Here is a 21,124-nt window from a genome sequence, read left to right on the forward strand (position 1 = left end):
AGCTTTTAATACTGCATGTTTCTAGTCCTTTTAAAATCTGCTTTCTTGGAATCCATGCCTTAATGAACTTTAAGCTTGTTCATAAATTTGCATGTGATTCCACCATTTCTGACTTTTTATCAGCCTTACTTATTGGTCAGGTGTTCATCTGGAAGCAGACATTATAAGATAATTTGGGGGTATCTGTTGATTTAAGGAAAAGTGAAGTCCTTCGTGATCTATATTTCATAAACTTGTGTCTCTAATTTACTGTTTCTTCCTTAATTTTTATAGGTATGTCAGCTTCCATCATGGTAACTCCGCTTATGTCCCCCACTTAAAAAACACGCACACATGCACACATACACACACATACATGCACACACGCACAGGTATGATGGGTGTATACTACAGATTGCTAGTAATAAAAGGACAGTAGTCAAGGGAATTAAAAGGATTGGAGTAAGAAAAAATATGATAAAAATGAATGCGAAAATTTAAGTTACCAAGGTTAAAACCAAGTAAATGAAAATGCACAAGTAGAAAGGTGAACCAAGATTCATTTTCTTAATCTTTCTGGACAAAATAAAACTGGATGTATCATGTCCTTTAGGCTTTTCATCCTGCCTTTCATTTTAGTGATAATTTATTCATGAGTCTTAGAGACTTTTTTTTGCATCATTTAAATGTATCATGTCTTGACAGTTTTTCCTCTCTTCAGGCTCATCCTACTCCATTGTAATTTATTTAAGTATTTTAGTGTTTTAGAGGATTGTGGATTAATGATGCATTTAAACTGCTTTAGAATGACCTTAGGCTAGGTAAATTACTGAAGTAGTGCCAACCAGGGATATTTATTTTGATGGCAGTAAGCTTTTACTCTCTTGCTTAACCACATGGCACACAAAATAACTGGCTGGCTGGTTCAAAGTATATTCTCTGAGAGTTACAAACAAACTTTGGTAAGAGGGAAATAACTTTACAATCTTGACCTTATTTATTTATTTATTTATTTATTTTTTGATGTTTATTCACTTTTGAGAGAGAGACAGAGAACGAGTGGAGGAGGGGTAGAGAGAGAAGGAGACAGAATCCAAAGCAGGCTCCAGGCTCTGAGCTATCAGCACAGAGCCTGATGCGGGGCTCGAACCCATGAACCGTGAGATCATGACCTGAGCCAAAGTTGAACGCTTAACCGACTGAGCCACCTAGGCACCCCTCAGTCTTTACCTTATTGTAGGCAATATCTAATTCTATTTTTCACTATAATTGAATTACTTATGTTGACTGTTAATGGTTGAAGTTTGAAGAGAAGTATAACCAGTTTCACTATCTAGGCTCCATAATTAAAGGCTGTGGATCTCACAATCACACACACAAACATACGTGTTAAAGGAACCATAGCGCTGTACCTCCAGTTTTGTTTGTCTCATCCTTCAAGCCTTAGAGAAGGCTTTCCCGCATCTCCTGCCCCGTGTCTTTCCAACTAATGTCCATGATCTCAAGGCAGAGACATGCTATGGTTGGTGCTGACGACTTCTGCAGTAGACACTAAGAAAACTGGAGTGCTTTTCGAGTAGAAGAACACTTAAATGAGAGAAATGACTCCTCAAATATTTTCTTTGATTTTTTTCACAAGTGAGTCTTTTCATAAATGCAATAGATTTTTGAGTGACAGAGTATAATTTTCCAGCCAAGTCTCTTCTCTTATTTCTCATCATGTTGCAATTCACATCCTAAAAAAAATCTGTATTTTTCTGAACTGTCTTGAACCCTTCTTTTATCATAACGTTTTCCCCTGGGCCCATTTGCTCCAGCAAAGTCTATGTGACCTTGACTTAAAACTTACATTACTAGGAAAGAACTTTCAGAACTTTTCTCAAGAAAACGTTAAGGCCCTTTTGTTGATGATCACGGCAACCCATTTCTTGTTCTGGTGAAAACTTTCCTGCCAGAACCCTTGAAACTTTGTGGATTCCCTTTCAAGAATCTGCTGCCTGTCCTCAGAGTGGCTTTGACCACCAAACTCCTGTAAAATTCCTTCCCTGCTGAATCTGAAAGCAGTTTCTTTGCTGGCTGGCTTCCTTACCATGTATCAATTATAAAGAAAAGCCTTCCCTTCTCTAGATCTCTTGGTTTATTTCAACATGTAGAAGTCTGCAGAAAATTAAAAAAAAACAACAACAGTGAAACAATGAAGAACATGAGTTTATTAGTAGTTGATAAAGTGAGGAAACAGAGTATAAATGAAATTATCAAAGTAAACACTTATTTCAGTTTGTGTCAGTGACAAAACTTATATGGAACAATTAAATTTAATAAATGGTGAAATACCAGAGAAAACAAAGAGGTTGAAACTGATGAATATTTCCCTTGTTTTACCAAAAAAAAAAAAGTAACATTGGCTCAATTATTAAAAGAACAACTTTCATACATTGGTTTAAAAGATTATAAGGGATACCTTTATGAAATGACACAAATGTGTTGTTGACAAGAAGTATGGATAAGCCAGATTTTATCCCAGTCCAGACATGTTCTTTGTGCCAGGTGTGATACATAGTTTGAATTTATTACTAGGAGATGTGCCCTTAACTGTGTCTGTGGCAATGACATTATTTGAAACAATTCAAACCTTACATTCAGCATTTTTTGATGTGCCCCAAAATGGAATGTCTTGGTGAAATACATATTAAACTTGATTTAACAATCACTCTCAGGTACGTATTGGGAATAGTAACTATAAGCTATAAACAATGAACAATGATTCTTTTTTACAGACAGTAAACTAATTTTAAATTCTCTTAGCCCAAGTTATTTTATAGAATTTTAGCTTACTATCAGTAGTGCTAACAAATATTTACATAAAATCTCAAACCGATCTAAGATTGGCTAAAAAATTTTAGTTTTAAAAATGATACTTGTAAATAGAAAACAACTTAATGTCAAACATACAACAAAAGTGATATTCCAATAAAATACAAAGAGATTAGAACAAGAAAAAATTAATGCTTATTTATTTTGAGAGAAAGAAAGATAGGGCATGAGTGGGGGAGAGGCAGAGAGAGAGGCAGAGAGAGAATCCCAAGCAGGCTCCATGCTGTCAGCTTAGAGACCAGTATGGGGCTCACACTCATGGACTGTGTGATCATGACCTGAGCCAAGATCATGATGCTTAACCAACTGAAGCATTTAGACACCCTGAAAATAAAAATATCAACATGACTGTGAAGAAGATTCATAGATAATAAACCAACTAATTTTTTAGACTAATTTCTGGCCATTATAGATCAAGAATAGTCTTGATTGAAGAGAGTTTTAAAGCAATTGAGCAGCATGTTATTTTTTAATTTTCTTTATAAAATTCCAGCATTGAGGAATTTGATAGAACTAAGAAATGCTGTATGAAACTAGATTATTTTTTAAAGATGGTGGAAATCATGACTTAACTAGTAAATTTATGAGCATATCTTATAATATTTATGAAAGTATTAATTTGTCCTATGCAATTCATAATGGGTAAGGAAATATGCAAAATCCATAGCTCATTTTAGAAAATAAATATTTCTGGGGCGCCTGGGTGGCGCAGTCGGTTAAGCGTCCTACTTCAGCCAGGTCACGATCTCACGGTCCGTGAGTTCGAGCCCCGCGTCAGGCTCTGGGCTGATGGCTCAGAGCCTGGAGCCTGTTTCCGATTCTGTGTCTCCCTCTCTCTCTGTCCCTCCCCCGTTCATGCTCTGTCTCTCTCTGTCCCAAAAATAAATAAACGTTGAAAAAAAATTAAAAAAAAAAGAAAAGAAATATTTCTATGTAAATTTTATTAATAATACAAATTACTGCATCCCTAGAAGAGACCTTTATAGTTTTTTCATAGTTCACCCGGATTTTGTGTTTATAACCTCACATATGTAAACTTGATATTTACTGTGACACTGAGTTTTCCAGGGAGGCTAGGTCCTGCCCATGTTGTGTGCATACACAATATATCTTGTTGGCTGAGGATGAAGATATTGAGTGCAAAAATATACTGAGTAAAACAGGCAAGCCAACAAAAATCTAGGTTTTTTTTTTAAAGAAATTCACAGAACGGGGGCACCTGGGTGGCTCAATCGGTTAAGCGTCTGACTTCAGCTCAGATCATGATCTCACAGTTAGTGAGTTTGAGCCCCTCATCCGGCTCTGTGCTGACAGCTCAGAGCCTGAAGCCTGTTTCAGATTCTGTGTCTCCCTCTCTCTTTCTGTCCTTTCCCCACTCACACTTTGTCTCTCTCTCTTAAAAATAAATAAACATTAAAAAATTTAAAAAAAAGAAATTCACAGAACGTGCTGTAAAGATTGATGCCTGGTGGTTACCAGAATCCTTGATTCTTTGAAAACCAACGTGTAATTTTCTGTTAGTGGTTGCTATAATGATTTCTATTAGTGATTTTCTATTTGTGATTAAGACAATAGTACTTATTCAATATTGATGTAGAATTTGTGCATTTGAGGAAAGTGGGAAAGAAAATGTCTTTCTTTAAATTTCTTCTAGAATATTGAAAAATGCTAACTTCAAAGTATGTATAAATAAAAACAAACTTTGTGTTTGTACAAATGCCTTTATGATAGCATGTGTGTTATTGTGCAGGGAGACAGTACAACTGCAGGTGTTCAGTGGATAAGGTGGCTTTATGTTCTTTAATATTTGTTAACGGTACCTGTTAAATTCTGGAGGTGGAACATTACTCTTTCTCTAACTCATTTGCCAGTTATGATGGTTGGGTCATTCCTTGACTCAGAGGATGAAGATCAGGTTTACTATTGCTTTAAAAAAATGTTCACTTTTCCTACATCTTCATCTTGATTTAACTTCGTTACCATTTCACCATTTATATCTGAGGTGTATTTATTTTTCCCTAGATAAGTGAGAATCCCCTCCATTGCCACTCTTATGTATACTAACACAGGCACCTATATTATCTTCTTAGGAAACCTTGGCTGTTTTGATGTCTGCCAAGTTTCTGAATAGATGATAGAACTCTGCAGTATTTTGAATTTCATCTTCCCTTTTAAACTATTCATTTCTACCCTAGGCCTTGTTTTCAGGTACAAGGTCTGGAGTTTTATATTAATTAGGCTAATGTCTTGAGGCACTTCATTGGCATGACAGATTATAGAAGTGGACCAGTAGATATCATCCAGAGCACTTTGCATTTGTAGGGTGGGGATGTGGGGTTGTGGCAGCATGTGATTGGAGGAAGTACTGATTGCTGTTTAGGAAGAGTGATTCCCTGAGAACTGATATAACACTGAGAATTGTACTCAGGGTAATAAGCAACATATAAATAAATGGCACCAGTAGGGTTGCTTTGTAAAGATAACAAGCAATTTAGTCAGAAATGGTTGCTGTGGTGAGGATTTTCTTCGGAGTTGCTTGTTTTCAACTGATTGAGATCTCCACAGTATACTGCCTTTCTTGCTCCATTACAACAATCAGCATGAAATAGTGTAACCAGCATGTCTGTAGGTTCGCTTGTCTCCAGGCTGTAGACATTAATCTTCTGTTTTTCGTTCTAGGAATAACACTTGATGACCTTCAGTATCCAAATGTTGAAATTACTTACCAACATACTTATTTGATCACTAACTGGTTCGTGTATTAATGAACCCACTTGCCTAGCAATAGCGACTAAATGAAATGGAGGTAATTTGATAAACTTCCAATTATGTAGGAAGCTGATGCTTCTTAATTGGTGTTATTTTTCCATCCAGAAGTACCGTTTGCTTGGTTAATTTGCATTTAGAAGACAAATGCTTGCTAGTCTCTTGGTTTTGAGAGAAAATTAAAGGTGACTTTAGGAATATGATGAGAGTATGTGGATTCTGGGTCAGAAGAAAAAAATAAAATGTTGTCAAGCATATTGAGCTCGGGACTTACATTAGATAGTATGTTTATGTCAGTGGTAATGTCAAACTCAATTAAAAATGGATGCTTCCTTTTCCATATTTCCATTCTGGTACTGGCAACTGGCTGCCCTTACTGGGATTTCATTTCCCAACTCTCTTGAATTTGTGTGTGGTCTGGTCATGCGGCTGCTTCCTACTAATGGAACATGAACATAAGTCACGTATATTATTCCCAGCCAACATATACTCAGAGAGTATATGTGCTCTCTGAAATAGGATAGCGATGCCCAGAATGTCCTCGTGGATGATTGTGGCTTAAGAAGAGAGGAATCCAACTCTGAATTACTGCAAAAAGGAAATATACCTGCTCTGAACTATTATGTTATTAAGAAAAAAAGAAACTTGTGTCCACTAAACAACTAACATTTGAGCTTTATTTGTAACCACAGCTCTTAATAACCTCATTAATACGGGCAGAGTATCCCATTGTGTAATTCATGTCCAATAAATTGTGGACAGTTATCATTATAGCTGCCGAATGGTAATAGTATTATTTTACCAAACATTTCTATAGAAGCACACAGTCACTGTTTGTAGATTAAGGTTTCAGTACACTTTTAGTTTTCCTTTCTTTTCAAACACTGATTGGCCCATCATAATACATTTCCCATTTTTTAAAATTTAAATCCCAGTGTAGTTAACGCATGGTGTTATATTAGTTTTAGGTGTACAATACAGTGATTCAAATATTCCTTATATTACTCAGTGCTCATCAAGACAAGTGTTCTCTTAATACCCTTTACCTATTTCCCCAATCCCTCCACTAACCTCCCCTCTGGTAACAATCAGTTTGTTCTCTATAGTTAAGAGTCTGTCTTTTGGTTTATCTCTTTTATTTTTTCCCCTTTGTTCATTTGTTTTATTTCTTAAATTCTACATGTGAGTGAAATCATATGGTATTTGTCTGTATCTGATATACTTATTTACTTTAACATTGTACACTCTAGTTCCATCCATGTTGTTGTAAATGTCAGGACTTCATATTTTTATTTGGGTGACTAATATTCCATTGTGTATATATACCACATATTCTTTTTCATTTATCTTTAAATGGACACTTTGGCTGCTTCCATAAACTGACTATTGTAAATAATGCTGCAATAAACATAGGGGTGCATATATAGCCTTTAACTTCGTGTTTTTCCATTCTTTGGGTAGATACCCAGTAGTGTGATTGCTAGATCATATGGTAATTCTATTTTTAATTTTTTTGAGGCAGTTCATCCTTTTTTTTTCACAGTGGCTACACCAGTTTGCATTCCCATCAACAGCATGAGGGTTCATTTCTCCACATCCTCACCAACACTCGCTGCTCCTTGTATTTTTGATTTTAGCCATTTTGACAAGTGTTAGCTGATATCTCATTATACTTTGAGTTTTCATTTCCCTGATGATGAGTGTGTATCTTTTCATGTGTCTGTTAGCCATCTGGATGTCTTCTTTGGAGAAACATGTCTGTTCATGTCTTCTGCCCATTTTTAATTAGGGGTGTCTGTGTGTGTGTGTGTGTGTGTGTGTGTGTGTGTGTATGTGTGTTGAATTGTATAAGATCTTTATATGTTTTGGATACTAACCTTTTATCACATATGTCATTTTCAAATATCTTCTCCCATTCAGTAGATTATCTTTTAGTTTTACTGATTGTTTCCTTTGCTTTGTAGAAACTTTTATTTTGATGTGGTTCAAATAGTTCATTTTTGGTTTTGTTTCCCTAGTCTCAGAAGACAGATCTGGAAAAATGTTGTAATGTCTGATATCAGAGAAATTACTACTTTTACTCCCTTATAGGATTTTTAATCGTTTGCGGTCTCACATTAAGGTCCTAAATCCATTTTGAGTTTATTTTTGTGTATGGTATAAGAAAGTGTCCCTGTTTCAATCTTTTGCACGTAGCTGTCCAGTTTATACAACACCATTTATTGAAGAGACTATCTTTTTCCCATTGCATAGTCTTTTCTGCTTCATTGAAGATTAATTGACCATATCATCATGGGTTCATTTATGGGCTTTCTAGTCTGTTCCATTTGTCTATATCTGTTACTGTGCCAGTACCATACTGTCTTGATTGCTTCAGCCTTGTAATATAACTTGAAGTCTGGAATTGTGATACCTCCAACTTTGTTTTTTTGTTTTTTTGTTTTTTTGTTTTTAATTTTTAGGAGTACTTTGGCTATTTGGAGCTTTTGTGGCTCGTTATACATTTTAGGATGTGTTTGCTCTAGTATTGTGAAAAATGCTCTTGGTATTTTGATAGGGATTGCCTTAAATCTGTAGATTGCTTTGGTAGTATGGACATTCTAACAACACTTGTTCTTTCAATCCATGCATGGAATGTCTTTCCATTTCTTTGTGTCATCTTCAATTTCTTTCATCAGTGTTTTATGGTTTTCAGATTATAGGTCTTTCACCTCTTTGAATAAGATGATTCCTAGGTATCTTATTAACTTCTGATGAAATTGTAACTAGGTTTGTTTTCTTAATTTCTTTTTCTGCTGCTTTATTATCAGTGTATAGATATGCAACAGATTTCTTCACATTAATTTTGTACCCTGCAACCATACTGAATTCATTTATTCTAGCAGTTTTTTGGTGGAGTCCATAGTGTTTTCTATATATAGTATCATGGCATCTACAAATAGTGAAAGTTTTAACTTCCTCCTTATCAATTTGGGTGCCTTTTATTCCTTTTCTTGTCTGGTTGCAGTGGCTAAAACTTCCATACTATGTTGAATAAAAGTGGTCAGACTGGACATTTTTGACTTGTTCCTGATCTCGGAAAAAAAGATCTCAGTTTTTTCCCATTGAGTATGAAGTTTGCTGTGGGTTTTCCATATATGGCCTTTATTATGTTGAGATATGTTCCCTCCAAACCTGCTTTGTTGGGCGTTTTCATAATGAATAGATGTTGTCCTTTGTCAAATGTTTTTTTCTGCATCTATTGAAATGATCATATGGTTTTTGTCTTTTCAATTATGGATGTGATATATCATGTTGATTTATTTGTGAATATTGAACAACACTTGCATCCTGGGAATAGATCCCACTTGATCATAGTGAATTATTTTTTTTAACATATTGCTGGATTCAGTTTGTTAGTATTTTGTTAAAGATGTTTGCATCTGTGTTCATCAGAGATATTGACCTGTAGTACTCTCTTTCTCTTTGTTTTTTGTTTGTTTGTTTTGTGTTGTTTTTCTTTTGTGGTATCTTTATCTGGTATTAGTATCACGGTAATGCTGGCCTCATAGAATGAATTTGGAAGTTTTCCTTCCTCTTAATTTTTGGAGTAGTTTGAGAAAAATAGATATTAATTCTTTAAATGCTTGGTTGAATCCTCTGGTCCTGGACTTTTTTGATTACAGATTCAATTTCATTGATGGTAATTGGTTTGTCCAAATTTTATATTTTTCTTTCTTTCTCTTTCTTTCTTTCTTTCTTTCCTTCCTTCCTTCCTTCCTTCCTTCTTTCTTTCTGTTTATTTTTGAGAGAGAGAGAGGCAGAGCAGGAGCAGGGGAAGGGCAGAGAGAGAGGGAGACACAGAATCTGAAGCAAGCTCTAGTCTCCGAGCTGTCAGCACAGAGCCTGATGTGGGGCTTGAACCCATGAACTGTGAGATCGTGACCTGAGCTGAAGTCAAACGCTTAACCAACTGAGCCACGCAGGTGCCCCCAAATTTTCTTTTTTTTCAAAATACAAAGTTATGATTTTATTTTTTATCTTATTTTTTGCCATGACTTATTTTACTTTAGTTTAGTTTTATTATTTTTTAATATAATTTATTGTCAACTTGGCTAACATACAGTGTAAACAGTGTGTTCTTGGTTTTGGGGGTAGATTCCTGTGATTCATTGCTTCCATACAACAGCCAGTGCTCATCCCAACAAGTGCCCTCCTCAATGCTCATCACGCAAATTTTCCCCTCTTTATGCCTAGTTTTGGTAGGTTATATGTTTTTAGGACTTTATCCATTTCTTCTAAGTTGTCCATTTTGTTGGCATATAATTTTTAATAATATTCTCTTACAATTAATGTATTTCTTTGGGGTTGATCGTTATTTCTCCTCTTTATTTTCTTATTTTTTTTCATCTGAGCCCTTGCTTTTTCTCTCTCCTTTTTTAAAATGTGAGCCTGGCTAAAGGTTCATCAATTTTTTTGAACTTTTCAAAGAAAAGTGCTTTTTTGCTCTAATCTTTATTATTTTGTTCCTTCTGCTGGTTTGGGGTTTTGTTTGTTCTTATTTTTCCAGCTCCTTTAGGTGTAAGGTTTGGTTGTTTATTTGAGATTTGTCTTGCTTTTGATGTGGGCCCATATTGCTACAAAATTCCCCCTTTGAACCACTTTTGCAGCGTCCCAAAGATTTTGGATTGTTGTGTTTTCATTTTCATTTGTCTACATGTATTTTTAATTTCTTCTTTGATTTCATGTTTGACCCATTATTATTTAGTAACATGTTGTTTAACTTCCATGTGTTTGCACTCATAGGTTTTTTTTCTTGTGGTTGGTTTCCAGTTTCATAGGATTATGGTCAGAAAAGATGCATGATGTGACTTTGGTCTTTTTGAATTTGTTGAGGCTTGTTTTGTCACCTAATATGTGATCTATTCTGAAGAATTTTCAATGTACACTTGAAATGAATGTGTATTCTGCTCTTCTAGGATATAATGGTCTGAAAATATCTGTTAAATCCATCTGGTTCAATGTGTCATTCAAAGCCATTGTTTCCTTGTTGATTTTCTGTTTAGATAATGTCCATTGATGTAAGTAGGGAATTAAATTCCCCAATTTTATTGTATCACTTTTACTATTAGTAATGTAATAGTGTTACTAATAGTATACTAGTGTGTGTGTGTGTGTGTGTGTGTGTGTGTATACACACACACACACACACTAATATACTATATACTATACTAATTATTAATATACTATATAATAGTATGCTAATAATATTATATACTAGTATATAATAGTATACTATAATATAGTATAATAGTATACTAATAATATTATATCCTAGTATATAATAGTATACTATAATATAGTATAATAGTATACTATTATATTATTATTGCTATAACAATTTGTTTCTTCATGTTTGTCACTAACTGTTTTATGTATTTGAGTGCTCTTTTTTTGGGTACCTAAGTATTTACAATTGTTATATCTTCTTGTTGGGTTGTCCCCTTTATTATTTTATAGTAATTTATATCATTACAGTCTTTAAAGTCTGTTTTGTCTGATATAAATATTGCTACTCGGGCTTTCTTTTGACAGCCATTTGCATGATAAATGTATCTCAATCCCCTCACTTTCAATCTGTATATGTTGTCCTTAGGTCTGAAATAAGTCTCTTAGAGGCAGTGTGTAGATGCATCTTGTTTTTGTTGTCCAATCTGTCAGTCTTTGTCTTTTTATTGGAACATTTAATCCATTTACATTCAAAGTAATTATTGATAATTATGTATTCATTGCTATTTTATTACTTGTTCTGTGATCCTTTCTTCTCTTGATCTCTTTCACAGTTTGCTGGCTTTCCCTAGTGATAATACTTGAATTCCTTTCTCTTTACTTTTTAATACCTATTACTGGTGTTTGAGTTGTAGTTAGGTTTAGGTTTTGTGTAACATCTTCTGCATATAGCAGTCTATATTAAATGGATGGTTGCTTAAGCTGGAACTCATTCTTCATTCCTCTCCTCCCCACATTTTAGGTATATGATATCATACTTTTCATCCTTTTATTTTGTTAGTTACTTGAACTGGTTTTTACATATATACTTTACTACATTTGTGATTCCTACATTTCTTACTCTGATTTATGATCTTCCCTTTCTACTTAAAGAGTCCCCTTTAACATTTTTGTAGGGCTGGTTTAATGGTCCTTTACCTTTTGTTTGGGAAAATCTTTATCTCTCCTATTCTGAATGATAGCCTTGCTGGATGGAGTTATTCTTGGCTACAGATTTTTCCCATTCAGCACTTTGAATATAGCATGCCACTCTCTTCTGCTTTAGAAAGTTTCTGCTGATAGCCCTATGAAGCTTCCCTTGTATGTTACTCTCTTCTTCTTGCTGCCTTTAAAATTCTCTATTACTATTTTCCCCATTTTAATTACTATGTTTCTTGGTATAGACTTCCTTGGATGACTTTTTGGGGAATCTCTGTGCCTTCTGTTTCTATATCTGAATTTCTGTTTCCTTCTCCAGATTTGGGATGTTTTCAGCTATTTTTTCTTCAAATAACTTTTTCTGTTCCCTTTTCCTCTCTTCTGCTTCTGAGATCCCTATAATGAAAATGTTGTTACACTTTATGGAGTCACTGGAGTTCTTTCTTTCACCTGCTCAGCTTGATTACTTTCCATTACTCTGTCCTTCAGGTCACTGATTAATTCTTCTGCTTCCTTTGGTCTGTGATTTAATCCATCTAGTATATTTTTAATTTTAATTATTGTATTCTTCATCTCTGATTTTTTTCTTTTTTATCTCTTTGTTAAGGGTCTCACTGATGTCCTTCACTTTTCTGAAGTCCAGTGTAAATATCTTTATGATCATTACTTTAAATTTCTTATCTCGGTTTCTCTTAGGTCTCTTACTGTGGTTTTGTCCTATTCTTTCATTTGAGACATATCTTCTGTCTCCTCATTTTGTCTAACTCTCTGTGTCTATTTCTGTGTGTTAGGAAAGTTAAATATGCCACTTGCTCTTGAAAGTAGTTGGCAGGATACACAGTTTCAGCAAGGTTGTGCTGGTCCTCTTCTACCGAAGATATGCTGTCACTGCTGAGACAGAAATGTGTCCTTCATGGGAGGTGACTAGCTACTGACACCAGACTAAGGCCCCTTGCAAAGTGCACATTTGGGTGATGCACTGTTCGCAAGGATTGAGCTGGTTTTTTAGGGGAGGGGTCCCACAGTGCCAGAACTAAGGCAGGCTTAGCTGGAGGGGCGGGGCCTGGTACAAGTAAGTTAGGTAGTGAATTTTGGTGCTGTGCTGGTTCCTGCAGGTCTTGATGTGTATGCTCGGGAAGAAGAAGAAGGAAATGGCACCTGCCAGCTCCTTTGTTCTTGGAGAACTCCCTGAGGGGACCCTATGCTTCCAGAATATGCTTTGAGATTAGTAAATAACTCTCCCTGTCATAGGCCCAGGCGTTTTTCAGATTGCTGGTTCTATGCTTGATCTCCATGAGCTCTTTTTCCTGTTGTCTCTTTAAGTGCTGGTACTCCCTCCAGTCTCTTCCAGACTACTAATTGTTAACGTTCAGGCTTTAAATCCCCATTGGTTATAAAAATTCACGAAATTTGGCCTCTCTGGTTTTCAAAGCCAGATATTATGGGGATTCATCTTCTCACATGGGTTTACCAATGTGAGGGTCTGCTTCTCTCCTGTTTCCACACCCCCGTGTCCTTCCCTCCCGTGGAGAGTCCCACGGGTTCCTTTAACTCTCCACCATATCTCAGCCCTTCCTACCCTCTTGGATGTGACCTCTTCTCTACATTTAGTTGTGGCATTTGTTCTCCTTGTGTTCTTATTTCCTAGGCTGTTTATACTGATACGAGTTGTATCTAGTTGTGTTTGTGGGACAAGGTGAGCTCAGGGTCCTTCTATTACACCATCTCCTCCAAAGTCCTTTCTCCTTCATTTTATGATAAATGTGGTGTTCTTAAATTTTCCTGTAATTATTTGTTACTTATTTTTTGGTTCTTTCCTGATATTCTCCGTTATTTCAGTATAAGTTAACCACTGATATTACATTCAACCTTCATTAATTGCTGATCCCATATTTGAGAATTCAGCTATTTATTAAAATTTATTTGTGACCCCAAAATCAGTACCTGCAGAGCTTCGTGGTCATTTTCAGACATGTACAAAGTGGAGAAAAATGTGAATCACCCGGTGCACACATTCCCAGCTATAGTGGAACAACGTGAGGCTCAGTCTTGGTGTTTCAGCTCTCCTACAGTGATAACCAAAGGAATGGAGACAGTAGGGGGCAGTGCAGCAAAAGAAGCTCTTGCTCTCAGTCAGTTAGTAGAGTGGCCTCAGGCAAGTCACGTAACACTCCGGAAATGTGTTTTCTCTTTTTTAGCATGCAAATAGAATCTTCCTATATGAGTTGCTTTAGGATTTGAGATTATAATCTATGTGATAAATGTGTATCAATATCAACTATATCAATATGAATAGTTTGGTACTGTTCATACAGCACCTTTATAGACCATGACTGCCTCAACTGGTGGAAACAATATACCTTGCTTTTCTTATTTTCTGTTAGTATGTTGATTTATTTTTTGGATTATTCAATATAACTCTTTATTGAAACAGTCATTAGGTAATAATTCTAATAATTGTTGATCTTTTATTGGGCTAATAATGTAATCCAATTTATAAGACAAACTATAGCTTTCAAAGTACAGATATCTTAGAAAAAAGTCTTTATTTAGAGCCTTCTTTGCCCTTTACCTGGTTAGTTTCTCCTTACTTTTCAGGGACCATCTCAGGCCTCATTCCCTCCAGGACATATTTCTTAATCCCCATTCCCTCCACTGAGTGTTCATCAAGACATATATTACATAAACATTATAGGGGCATCTGGGTGGTTCAGTCGGTTAAGTTTCCAACTTCAGCTCAGGTCATGATCTGTGAGTTCGAGCCCCAGGTCCATCTCTGTGCTGACAGCTCAGAGCCCGAAGCCTGCTTCAGATCCTGTGTCTCCCTGTCTTCTCTCTCTCTCTCTCTGCTCCTCCCCGACTTGTGCTCTCTCTCTCTCAGAAATGGGTAAACATTATTATTTTTTTTTAAAGAACATTATAGCACCTGCTAATTGACTGCAAATTTATTGAAAATAGGGCTATGCCCTTCAATTTCCTGGTTTCTAGCATAGTTTGCAGCACATAGAATTCAACAAATGATACTTGTGTTGATCTTAAAGACTTTAAGCTACAATTTCAAATATTTTTGGCTAAAAAAATGATGGTGTGACCCTACAGATAAGAAACCATTTCAAGGAGCGCCTGGGTGGCTCAGTTGGTTAAGTGTCCGACTTCAGCTCAGGTCATGATCTCACGGTTAGTGAGTTTGAGCCCCACATTGGACTCTGTGCTGACTGCTCAGAGCCTGGAGCCTGCTTCGGATTCTGTGTCTCCCTCTCTCTCTGCCCCTCCCCTGTTCACGCTCTGTCTCTGTCTCAAGAATAAATAAACATTAAAAATTTTTCTTAAAAATGTCAAGAAGCAATATGTTTATTTGAGATAAAATAATTGCAATTTGGGGTACACAGGTAGAACCCCAGATAGTATTAGGACGTAAAGTCAGGATTTTCATGAAAAAGAAAAAAAATTAGGTAACTTGTTTTTAACAAAAGCTCATTGATGCTGACAAGCAAGTCTAGATTTGTACTTTACTGATTGGTCAGGAATGGTGGTCACTAGGCAAAAGGTCACTTTTATCAGTCTTTTCTCTTTCTCATTGACTTCTTAGAATGTTGGGGTTTGGCTGTATTCAAAGATTTAGAAAACAGTATGTACAAGGCAGTGTGCCTGAAATGGCCACTCCAGCTCTATTTGAAAAATGGCTCTACTTATATCATTTTTCACAATGGGAGTTGCTTCAAACCATATTACATTTTCAAGCAGTGATAGGTACTTTATAGTAAGCTAGTTTCTTAGGCAGTTTTACACCTTCATCCATACACAAAGGTTTAAAAGACTGAGTGTGGGTGAGCCGGAACAAATCCATCATTTGTTTTCAAATATTTACTCAGATGTACCCATCAAGAGTCATTAAAGACATCTTTGTGCTACAACTATGACCATTTTTCTTTGTGAAGTTAGCCTTTTGGTACCCTATTCTCAGATATCTGGGAACAGTTTGTGAAAGTAAAAAGCTGGCCCCCATCTTTAAATGTTTTCTGGTTACTCTAGTGACATTAGGGGGAGGCAATTGATGTTACACTCCCATAAAATAACATTATAAAGAACAGAAAATGCCCACTAGAATGTCAGTTGGCTTTTATAAATCAAGATGTAATGTACATTAAGTATGTGGATAAGTTTAGATGTTCAGTATAGTGTTAATTAATTAAATACACTCACCAACAAAACTTTGTTTTGGATTGCAGTGATGTTTTTATTTGTGATGTAAAGTTAAGATGATTTAGTTTTTATTTTTTTAAGTGAAATCCAATTATAGAATGATAAAATGCTAATAATACCCCACAATTTCTATATAATGTGTTTGTGAGATAACAAGAAATAGTTAATAAGAGGCAGTGCTATGTGTTATTTACCTGGAGCCTGAAAGCAGAGATACAAGGGGATGATTCCTTGTTCTTTCATAGAGGATAAACGTTTCCATTTGCATGGCATTCCAATTTCATTTTTAAACTGCTTTAAGACATATGTATATAACATAGAAGCAAAGAAAATCTTACAAGCAATTATTTAGAAAATTGTAAATATCATAAAATGTCACCAAAACATAATTTTACATATATAAATTTAATTCTAAACAGGTAAATTTATATTGAGAGAGTAAAAATAATAATTACATTTATCATTCCTCCTAAGTGCCAGAAACCATTCCAGGAGCAATTCATGAGTTAGTTCTCAGTCTCTTAGCCACCTTGACAGTTACGGAATATTATTCTCCAACAATGCTATGCAGGTGAGTGCTGATGTCACAGAACTTTAATTTCACATTCTATGTTTGTGACGAGTATTAGCCTTTTAATAGAGGCTCAAGGCATTTCTGGCTGTGTATAATTCACAAGGTTTGCCTGATAATTGAAGTAAAACATTGGAACAAACTTGAATTTAAAAGTAAGAGCATTTTTATTTATTCACTATTTCTCTTTGATCCTCAAAGTAATAAGTATTTTAAATTATAGAACTAAGTTCACACTCTACTTCACTTTTCTATCTCATGTTTTTAGCCGACTACAAACTTGGCTCATCACTGACTTCCAGCTTGAAATTTTTGTCATTTCTTATTGTTGTATACTGTGGCAGAATCAGTCAGAAGACTATCAGCCTAGCAGAAAGATGTGACCGATTGCTTTAAAAATAAATGATACTAGGACTGAATCAAGAAAGAAGAAGGTTCATTAAAACTCTGGAGAAAAACCCTCATCAGTCCCTCCATATTGCTTTGACAATGCCTAAGAGAGAGTTATATATTATGTTTATTTTTAGAGCCAACCAATCTCTTTTAACTTAGACTGCAGGATGAAGAAAGCAGTAACATTTTCAGATAGCTCTTAAGTTTAGTTTGAATGAACTGAATTGTTTCTCTCTTTTGGAAACTTTTGTTCTTTACTTTGGACACATTTTCTTCAGAATTAACATAGAGAAAAATTACCGTGTGTTTTGGACCTATAGATTCACTTGCTCTTGTAATCAATAATGTACGTGAACTAAAGTCATAATAAAGCAAAGCTGACTATGAGTTTTATTCATTTTCTAATGTATCAGAAAGACCATAGCAATTTGATTTTTCCAATAAAATTGATCACAACCACTACTTTACGACTTATATTTCTAAGGAGTTTAAAATATCCAGCAAAGTAAAAATTTATAGTATGAGCTTTTGACTGTATTTCCTCTAGATTCACTTGCAAATGTATTAGAGAAGAAGAATTAAGCAGAGGATTTCGCTCAACAATTTTCATTTTGTTTTTCAAAGTAAATTAGTGCTGAAATAACAAAATCAGGGTGTGATATTGATTATTTTCCAGTGACCAGACACAAAGTAAAAAGACATTTCAAAATATTGAATAGTAATGTATCAGAAAAATATCTAAGAGGTATTGGAAATTATTGGAACTAAATACATACGGAATCAACGTTCAAGTTCCCAGTTTTCAGTGATGACAAATACCTGCTTCTCATTCAGTTGTCCACTTCTGGGCACAACTGTCACTTGTCTCACTTCACCACTATGATCTGCTGTCTACTTAATGGGTACTGGGCTTTTATTCAAAGCAGTTGATGCTCTTTTGCATGTAAGTGGCAAAAGACGAAGAATGTGGGGGGAGGGGAGGGTAAGCAGTATCCTTGTGCCTAGTGCTCACAGAAACTTGAAAATTAAATACTCAGTTGTAGGAAATAGGAAGACTATGGGACGCCCGTGAAGGTAAGAAATATTTGCGGTTCAAAGCATTTATCACCAGTTTAATCTTAACATCAGCTTTTTTCCCCATGCGTATAACGTCCGAACTTCCAACAAAGAGGCATTGTGTGAAGAAAACGATAAATTCTTTATGTTACAGTCTACAAATTAAGGAAATCCATGTATTGTGATTTTGGGAATTATTGCCAACTGTCAATTATATGTTAAAATTATATTAATATCTACATCATGTGATCTTCTGAAACATATCATTATTCACCTAATAGTTTGTGAATTCCAGAGTCACACTAAGGAAAAAAAAAAACTTTCAGGTAACTTACAGAAGAAATCTAGGGCTGTAAGAGGTAAAATGTTTTTTTGTTGTTGTTTTTTTTCCGCTGTGTCTTTTTGATAGCTTTCCTCTCAAAAATGTTAGTATTCATTCGTTTAGGTAGATAGAATAGCAAAACTTACCTCATTGATTAAAACGCAGAAATGGTTTTATTTAAAACCCAGGTGAGCATTTCCCCACTGGTGTAGCTGGCCTGGCCAACTGGGCCCTTCGCATTCTCTCCCTTAAGTTCTCTTGGCTGCCTGCCTCCCATTTACCTGCCTTCTCACATTTTATTCCTTAATGTTGTCATCTTTCCTTCTTTTTTTTTCTTCCTATGTCTTTTTCTACCTTTTCCATCTTTTCTCCTTTTACTTTGTATTCATTCTTTAATTTCTTACTCTTTTTTCTCTTCTTTCTTTATCTCTTCTTTTTCTTTCTTTCTCTTCCCTTTTCTTCTATCTTCCTTTTTTCCTCTCTATTTGGGCCACATTTTTAAAATTTCTTCCTTTCTTTCTTTTCATTTTTCCTTATATATGGAATGCATACATGAAGCAATGGAAATACAGAAATGATAATATAGTTCCTGCTTTTAAGGAAACTTTCTGTGAAACGGAGAAGAAAACTATAAACAATGACTACCCAAATGCAAAACATGTGCTCTTTGATGAGCTCCTTGAGGGTAATGATTGGGTCTTATTTATTTCTGTAACTGCTTTCTGTAGTGCTCACCCAGTGCTGTGGACACTCTCCATGCCATGCCCAGATCCTGAAGTCTTGCTTGTGGCACCCATCCCTCTCCTTGGGAGATTGTTGCCTGCCTCATTCTCAGGAAGACCATCCTTGGCCAGTTGTTGGCAGTTATGCCTTCCAAATAATGTGTCCCAGTTGTCTGAAGGGGATACTATAGTTCAAGTTTAAATATGAAGTTGTTTTGAACATGAGAAATGGCCATATAGATTTTAATTTTCAGTTTTTATGTATCAGTTCTCACAAAGTTGATTTCATGATAGGGATCAGCTCTTTGCTTTGGACTCTGGAAGTTGTCTCTTTGTTGTCTCTCTTTGTACATGAATTTCAGATAGGAAGTTGTTGCTGTAGAAAGCAAGTAAGGGATATTTGGATGGGACATCCAACTTTGTATGGAAGCAGGCATTAGCTCCACTCCAGCTGACACCAATCTTTGCCCCTTCCCCTACCCTGCTCTCCTCACTCCTTTTCATGAGAGTTCTGCTTCCCTTCTACCCAATCTCTGCTTCAGGGTCAGGTTCTCCTTCTGGAGTACCCCTCTGAAGGCATACCATACCCCTCTCATTAACTATTGAATTAATGAATGAATGGAACATGATATAAAAGAAGGGTTAGAGAAAGTCTTACATAGGTAGAGGTCTTTGAACTGGGTATGAATTTTCCTATCTCCTTCTCTCTCCTATATTAAAAAACTGAGCCAGTAAAGCATTTTCAGGAGATCTACAATATATTTTTCCTTTATAAAATTAATATGCTTTAGGATATAAAAAATATACTGGGAAGTACAGTGAGTCCCCATATTTCCACCTCTTCTCCTCTCCCCAAATTTCTGTTATTTGCATCTTGCATTAGTGCTGCTCATTTGTTATAATTGATAAGCAACTATTGATACATTATTCTTAACTAAAGCCCATACTTTACAGAAGGGTGCACTTTTTGTTTTACATCCTGTGGGTTTTGATAAATGTGCGATAACACATATCTAGCAGTACAGTATTATACAGAACAGTTTTACTGACCTAAAAATCCTCTGTACTCCACCTGTTCGTCCCTTCCACTCTCCACTCCAAACTTAGGCAACCACTGATCTTATTGCTGTCTCCATGTTTTGGTTTTCTCAGAATGTCATATAGTTGGATTAATACAGTATACATGTTCTTTTTCAGATTGGCTTCTTTCACTTGGCAATATACATTTGAGGTTCCTCCATGTCTTTTTGTGAGTTAATATTTCATTTCTTTTTGTTGCTGAATAAAACTTCAATGTTGGATTTACTGCTGTTTTTTATCCTTTCATCTACTGTAAAACGTCTTGGTTGCTTCTAGGTTTTGGTAATTATGAATAAAGCTGCTATAAACATCTGTGTGCAGGTTTTGGTGTGAATATAAGTTTTCATCTCATTTCGGTAAATACCAGTGATTACTGGATATTCCAGTAAGAGTTATGTTTAGTTTTGTAGGATACTTCTGAATGATCTTCCAAAGTATCTACCATTTCTCATTCCCATAAGCAATAAATGAGAATTCCTCCACATCTTTGTCAGCATTTGTTGTCAATGTTTTGGATTTTAGCCAGTCTAATGAGTGTATAGTGGCATCTTATTTCAATTTGCAATTCTTCAATGACATATATATATACACACACACACACATATATATACATATGCATTTTTTAAGTTTATTTTGAGAAGGAGAGCGAGAGCATGAATGGGGGAGGGGCAGAGAAAGAGAGAGAGAGAGAGAGAGAATCCCGAGCAGGTTCCACACTGTCAGAGCAGAGCCTGATGTGGGCCTGAATCCCACTAATCATGAAACCAAGAGTCAGATGATTAACTGACTGAATCACCCAGGCGCCCTGATGTTGAACATCTTTTCAAATGAATTTGCTATCTGTAAATGTTTTTTGGTGAGGTGTCTGTTCAGATTATTTGCCCGTTTTTTAATTGGGTTGTTTTATTTTTGAGTTTTAAAAGCTCTTTAAATATTTTAGATATTAGGTATGTGTTTTGCAAATATTTTCTC

At 35.5% G+C, this 21,124-nt stretch overlaps 1 protein-coding gene and 2 long non-coding RNA genes across 5 annotated transcripts in view; 2 read left to right on the forward strand and 1 right to left on the reverse strand.

The window, feature by feature from the left end:
* The window catches only part of GALNTL6 (polypeptide N-acetylgalactosaminyltransferase like 6), a 1,200,087-nt gene that overhangs the window by 33,729 nt on the left and 1,145,234 nt on the right, over positions 1-21,124 (forward strand). The gene's annotated exons all lie outside the window — the stretch shown is intronic.
* Positions 1,687-16,533, reverse strand: LOC125923211 (uncharacterized). 2 transcript variants are annotated; one of them, XR_007457950.1, is made up of 3 exons: positions 16,464-16,529; positions 16,203-16,302; positions 1,687-2,136 (listed from the first exon to the last, which is right to left on the reverse strand). It is a non-coding gene; the product is annotated as an uncharacterized LOC125923211 (long non-coding RNA). The 2 variants fall into 2 exon arrangements; XR_007457949.1 differs by having other exon boundaries at positions 1,688-2,136; positions 16,203-16,299; positions 16,464-16,533.
* LOC125923209 (uncharacterized) lies at positions 16,644-17,359 on the forward strand. Its single transcript, XR_007457938.1, has 2 exons — positions 16,644-16,734; positions 16,848-17,359. It is a non-coding gene; the product is annotated as an uncharacterized LOC125923209 (long non-coding RNA).

This window comes from Panthera uncia, chromosome B1 (genome assembly GCF_023721935.1).
Source record: "Panthera uncia isolate 11264 chromosome B1, Puncia_PCG_1.0, whole genome shotgun sequence".
Taxonomy (NCBI): Eukaryota; Metazoa; Chordata; class Mammalia; order Carnivora; family Felidae; genus Panthera; species Panthera uncia.